The sequence below is a fragment of the Dendrobium catenatum genome, unplaced genomic scaffold (assembly GCF_001605985.2).
Source record: "Dendrobium catenatum unplaced genomic scaffold, ASM160598v2 fragScaff_scaffold_231, whole genome shotgun sequence".
Taxonomy (NCBI): domain Eukaryota; kingdom Viridiplantae; phylum Streptophyta; class Magnoliopsida; order Asparagales; family Orchidaceae; genus Dendrobium; species Dendrobium catenatum.
Genome location: NW_021318693.1, coordinates 8100440 through 8107895, shown reverse-complemented (window position 1 = coordinate 8107895; position 7456 = coordinate 8100440).

Here is a 7456-nt window from a genome sequence, read left to right as displayed (position 1 = left end):
AAGATGCTTACCTTCCTCTTTTGATGCTAAGATTACTGTAATTATTGAATCTAAAGATTTGAATACTTATTCGATTGATAACTTACTTGGATCACTCATTGCTTATAAGTAAGAGGTGAATCAAAAAAATCTTGATGCAGGTGAGAAAAAGAAGGAGAAAAGTATGGCACTGAAGGCCAATAACATGGACACTGATTCTTTTGGGTCTGAAAGTGATGATGTTGCCTTAATCATGAGGTAATTCAAAAGCTTTCTAAGAAAGAAGCATAAGAACCATCATATGTGGAATAAAGGTAAGGATAACAAAAATTTTAAGAGTTATAATGATACAATTTATTTTGAATGCAAGAAGCTGGGACATGTTAAAACTGATTGCCTTACACTTAAAACTCAACCTAGCAAAAAGAAATGTGAGGAGAAAAATAAGTCCAAAAAGGACAAGAAGAAGTTTCAAAGGGCGTTATAGGCAGATTTTGCATCTGACTCCTTTGAGACAGAAGCTGAAGAGTAGACTACAAACTTGTGCTTGATGGAAGACAAAAATCTTAGCCAAAGTGACCAAGAAGAGGTATGTGAACTAACCTATAAAGAAATATTTGAAGTTTATGAACAAATTCATACATCTTATAGGAAACTTAAGAAATCACATGCTAGCTTGAAATTGGAGTTTTTAAATTTACAAAAAGAGCTTGAAAATATTCTTAAAGATCATTCTATAATTGATAGCAATCACATGTCATTACTTGATGAGTTTGATGCATTAAATAAAAAGCATACTTAGTTATCTGAAACATATGATTCCTTGAAGTCATCCCGTGCTAAGTTAAAAAAAGAGTTTAAGAAATTAGTAAATCTCAAAGCTTTTAAAAATAACAAATCATCATTGTATTCATCCTATAACTTTAAAAAGAAACCTCACCACTTGAATAGATTAGTACATCATTTTCCCCTTGTTAGATGTTTTTCATGTGGCATGTTAGAATACATTGAACACACTTATACCATTCACCGTAGTACACATTGGGTGTGGAGACCCAAAATGCATGATTCACAACATAACACACATGCATTGCATTCTACTTTCCATAAGAAGGGACCCAAACATGTTTGGATTCCTAAATATGACATTTGATGATTTTACAGGCTTGCTCTCACAAAAGGCCTCATAAGAGCATGTGGTACCTGAATAGTGGATGCTCACGACATATGACTGGAGATTCCAATCAATTCATTTTATTGGAGACTAGAATAGGAGGCAAGGTTACTCTTAGAGACACCACCACCAGGAAGGTAGTGGGCGCTGCTATAATTGAAAACTCCAAGAACCTTTTGATTGAAAATATTTTGCTTGTAGATGGACTAAAACACAACTTGCTCAGCATCAGTCAGCTTTGTGATAATGGCTTCATCATAAAATTTTTGGCTAATACTTTCATTATAAGCTTAAATAACAACATTATTTTATAGGGAAAGCATATCAATAATATTTACATGCTTGACTTAAATAACATTGAATGTGCTATTTCATTTTGCTTAAAAACTGCTATTAATGATTCATGGTTGTGGCACATGAGGGTATGTCATGCTAGTATGAAAACCCTTAGGAGAGTGATCCAGAAAGACCTAGTTAGAGGTGTCCCCAAACTTAAATTCTCAAAAGACCACCTTTGTGATACCTGCCAAATAGGGGAGCAAGTTCATACCTCTTTTCAATCCATTAAGGACATTAGCACCTCTAGACCTTTAGAAATCCTTCACATGGATTTGTTTGGACCCATTAACACTACAAGCTTAGGAGGAAAATTCTATGGTTTTGTGATTATCAATGACTACTTGAGGTTTACTTAGATTAGATTTCTATCATATAAGAATGTATCTTTTGATGAGTTTAGATCCTTCTTCACTTGGATCCAAAAAAAGTTAAATTGTGAGATTTTGACCATCCATAGTGACTATAGGTGAGAGTTTGAAAATGAGAGAGTGGAGACTTCTGTGAGGATAAGGGGATTAATTACAACTTCTCAGATCCTAAGACCCCTCAGCAAAACGGGATAGCTGAAAGGAAGAATCAGACCTTAGTTAAAGCCGTTAGAGCCATGCTTACTGAGTATTCACTTTCAAAATACTTTTGGGCTGAAGCGATAAACACAGCTTGTTATGTGTTGAATAGGGTGAATGTTAGAGCCAAACTTGGTAAGATACCCTATGCGATCCTTAAGGGTAGGACACATAATCTTTCCCACATCCATGTCTTTGGTTGTAAGGTTTTCATTCATAATAATGGGAAGTCACACTTAGGGAAATTTGACCCAAAATCTGATGAAGGAGTATTCTTAGGATATTCAAGTATGGGGAAATCCTTTTAGGGTGTTTAATAAGAGGATATTGGTAATGAGGAGATAACTCATATAGTGTTTGATGAATCTGATCCTAAGAAGTCTAAAGTTAAGGAAGAAGATGAAGTTTGAGAGAATAACACTGGAGTTAAAAATTTGGAGAAGAAGGTAGAACCCAAAAATACTGAAGGAGTAGGTGAAATTACCCAAGGAGTAGAAAATATAGATATGGAGGAAAGAGTTTAACCTACACACACCTTACCTAAAGATTAGAGATATTATTCGAGTCATCCTAAAGAACTGATCTTAGGAGACCGTTCTAAAGATGTTAGGACTAGGCACGGACTTAGGAAGGAAGTAAACCACTCTGCCTTTATTTCAATGCTAAACTCACCAACATCAACCAAGCCCTTTCTGATGAGTTTTGAATCTTAGCCATGTAAGAGGAGTTAAGCCAATTTATTAGGAATGATGTTTGAATCTTGTAGAAAGACTAAAGGGACAAAGTATAGTTGGAACCAAATGGATCTTTAAGAATAAAATGAATGATTCTGGTGTGGTGGTTAGGAATAAGGCAAGATTAGTGGCTAAGGGGTACAACCAAATAGAAGGAATTGATTTTAAGGAGAACTTTGCCCTTGTAGCTAGATTGGAAGCCATTAGAGTGATACAAGTCTTTGCTTGTTATAAGGGATTTAAGATTTTCTAAATAGACGTTAAGAGTGTCTTTTTAAATGGGGCAATAAAAGAGGATGTGTTTGTAGAGCAACCCCCAGGTTTTGAGAGTTCCCAATTTCTAAATCATATTTTTACATTAAAAATGGCCTTATATAGATTAAAGCAGGCATCTAGAGCTTGGTATGAGAGGCTTAGCACATTCTTACTAGAGAGGGAGTTTGTTAAGGGGAGAGTAAACACCACCCTTTTTCTAATGAAAGTAGGAGATGTTTTACTCATTATTTAGATCTATGTCAATGATATACTCTTTGGATCGTATGATAAAAGGCTATGTGATGCTTTTTTTTTTAAATAATGAGTAGGGAGTTTGAGATGAGTATGATGTGAGAGTTGTCTTACTTTTTGGGGTTTAGTATAAGACAACTGGATAATGAAACCTTTCTAAATTAAACAAAATATATAAATGACTTCTTAAAGAAGTATGAAATGGATAAAGTCAAGCCAATTAATACTTCCATGACCTCCAGTGTTTAGTTGGATAAGGATCCAAATGGAAAGTCTGTTGATCAAAAAAAGTATAGAAGGATGATTGGATCTTTACTTTACCTGACTGCTAGCTGACCTGATATAATATTTAGTATTTATCTCTATGCTAGATTTCAAGATGATCCTAAGGAATCCCACCTAACTATAGTTAAGAGAATTTTTAGATACCTCTTAGGAACCCAAAACTTAGGAATCTGGTATCCTAGGCACAACACTTCTTTTGAAATTATTGGATATTCTGATTCTGATTTTACAAGATGTATGGTGGATAGAAATAGCACTTCTGGGTCTTGCTAATTCATAGGACAGTCTTTAGTCTCTTGGTCTAGTAGGAAGCAAAACTCTGTTGCACTTTTCACTGTTGAAGTTGAGTATATTACCTTAGGAAGTTGTGTGGCCCAAGTCCTTTGGTTGAAGCAGCAAGTTATGGATTTAGGATTACCTGTAGGCATAATTTCAATCATTTATGACAATACTAATGCCATCTGTATTTTTAAGAATCTTATCCAACATTCTAGGACCAAGCACATTGATATATGGCATCACTTTTTTAGAGATAATGTGACCAAGGGAGACATTGAGTTACACCATGTGACACTGGGAAACAACTGGCTGACATCTTTACTAAACCACTCGCCTTCGACACTTTCACCACTTTAAGGACCAGATTGGGTGTGCCGGATATAAATGCATGAACTTGACTCTTACTGATTTATGATCTTTTTTACTTCTGTTGTTTTATTTCTATAGTTTCTCATTTTTTTTATTTCTTTATTTTTTTTGTTGCTTTATTTTTCTTTTGTATGTTTTTTTTTTTCTAATCATTGCTGAATTTATATCTTATGTCTTATTTTTGTTTTTTGGAAATTTACAAGTCAAAGATTGACATCTCTAAAAATAGTGAAAGGGGGAAAACACCGTTGATTGTTTCCTTCTCTCCAACTTCTTTTAGTGGTGGAATTTTCTTTTCTAAGCAAAAATCTATCTCACAATAACAACTGGATTTTGAAATTGAGATATTTTTAATCTTGTTACAGTAATCTATCTTATATATATAATATTCAAAGGTTTTATTTTACCTTCAAATTTTAGTAAACTTGTCGTTGAATTTATTATATGACTTTTGATTCTATTTTGTGATTCATTCTTCCTTACATTAGAGAGTGAGCTTTTTTTTCTCAAATATTTGGAAGATATAATCACAATTGAGAATTTTTAAGAATTATGGAAAAGGGATCTAGCTTGCAAAAAAAAAGAAAAAAAAGTGGCCAATGATACCGAAACCAAAAGATGCGCAATGGCGTCAAATTAAAAAAATATATATAGATAAAGTGTATCAAAAATTAAAAGATGCGTAAAGAGCACCAATCAAATTTACAAGAGGTATAAAATGAGCACACCAAATGCAAGCTTCTTCTCTTTCAAAATTTTTAAAACTTAGAAGAATTCATGTGTCACTTAATATTTTTCAAAAACTTGATTTCAAAATTTATGATTGTAACTAATTACTTTGATATATTATTGTATAAAATATTTTTTTGAAACCAAGTCTTGAACGAATTTTTTTTTCTTATCCAATTGATTTTTATGATTTATATCCTTATTTTCATAAGACAGTTTCCCCTGAGAGAAGTCCGAGTTAAGGCTAACAGGACCGGTTGTTTTACCATTTCCTCGGATTTTGACGATGTTTACTCATTGATTCTTACAAATATTTATTTCAATTACATGGAAATTTTATCATATTCATGCTTTGAAAAAAAAACTTTATTTTTCTGTTCATTTTTATGTCTTTTTCATATTTTTATTTTTCTCTTTTTTAGTTGAATTTTCTATTTTTAGGCCATCTCTGATCATCTCCATCCATCATTTAGTTTTCATTTATTTTCACATCATCCTGGATGTTGTGTTTCAATCATTCTTATAATTCCATCTGTTGGCTGTTCTGACCTTTCTGCTTCTGATCTTCTTAGACGATCCATTATCGTCCAAGATAATCTGATCATCTTCTACTTCAATCATCTATGATCGTCCTGAATGATTCTCTTCATCTTGGATGATATTATTCACTCTTTGCTCAATATATGGAAAGTCATCCCATACAATTCACATGTTCGTCTGGGACGATACACGTGGCAATACGTTTAAAGTCTTTAAATTTGTCCGGTACGATCCATTATTGGTGATCATCCCAGACGATCAACCTGTTCGTCCTGGATGATACGCATGACACATGATTTAAACATTTTAAATTTGGCTGGTATGATGCATTATTATGCATTGTCTTGGATGATCCACCTAATCATCCCGGACGATCTTCTTTTTCAACGGTCGTCTGAAATCTCTCATCAGGACGATCGTTTCTGTCTTATCGTCCCGGATGATATCCGATTGTCCAAGATGATATTACTGCCTTTTTTACCAATAGTCCCAGATGCATTTGTTGCACCCGATCATCTTTGATGATTCTATGATCATCCTGGACGATCCGGCCTATTTTTTATAAACCGAGCCCCTCAAGTAGTTTTTCTCACACCCTTTTCTTCCATCAAACTTGCACTTCCCATTTTCTTATTGTTCTTGATCAATGGTAGGAGGAAAGCAATCTCGCCATCTTTCTAGGAATTTCTTGAGGGCGACTCTAGACCCTCAATTCACTGAGGTGGATGATCAAGCCGCCTACAAAAGATACAAGACAGCCAGAATCACTGTCTCCTAGTCTGTCAACTCAAATATTCTGTCATATCCGGTACTTGATCTCTTTGCTCACACCTCCTTGTGTTTTCTCCTTACTCTCTTTGTCCCCTTCAACTTCAAGCTTCTTTTTGAATTTTTTGCCAGCCTCCACATTAATTCTTCTTTCACTGCTCTCAGGTCCTATGTGAAGCGACGCCTCGTCGAGATTATATATCAGGACTATGCATAACTTCTGCAACTTTTCACCATAGGGGACAAACTATATATCCTTAGTTATGATCCTGATTATGATTGGGCTTCGGCCAACCACTTCTTAAGGAACATCAGCGCTCACTTTCACATTGGAGAGACTAGCATCTTACTCAAAGATTCTAGGACAATCCAACATGGCCTTCGCACCTCTATCATCCTAAAATCTAGTAATCACATTCATATTACTCCACTTCTCTCAATCACCACCTTCTATATTTTGGCCCATCACGAATTTAATGCCACTAACCTAATCTTTTGTTACATCGAGCATTTAACTATTATTCAAGAACCAAGACATAGGAGGAAGCCCAATCTAGCCCTACGACATATCATTGCATATAATCTAGAATCTTCAATATCCTGCCCCACCTAACTATCAGCCTACCTTCTACTCGAACAATTCCTTTCACGTTCATTATAGTACTCATCTCCACCAGGGGGATGGGGAAACTCAGGGGGCAGAAGAGGAGGAGGCTCCTGCACCTGCTCTTGTACCTACTCCGCTCTGCCAGCACTCTCAGCTGGATCAACTGGTGAAGCGATTCAAACAGTGGGAGCAGCAACATAATGAGGACATTATTCGCCTATAGCATCATCATGACAAGGATATGGCCTGGTTTGGAGAGCATTTCACCACTCTTTTGTGTTACTTCCAGTCACATCCACCTCCTCCATCACCTCCTTCAAATGATCAGGGGCCATCATTCTTTTAATTTTTTTATGTTATTTTTTATTGTAGTTTAATTCTGTTTGGATGTTTTTTTGCTTTGTTTCTTTTTCTCTCTTCCTTTTTGTGATGTCAAAAGAGGGAGAAGTTAGTTGTACTGTTGTTTTGATTAAAAAATATATCATTTAAGTATATATAATTTTGGAAAAATATTTAATTATTTTTGGGAATATTGAATTTCCTAAAGATAATTAATTGAAGTTTTAAAAGATATCAATTT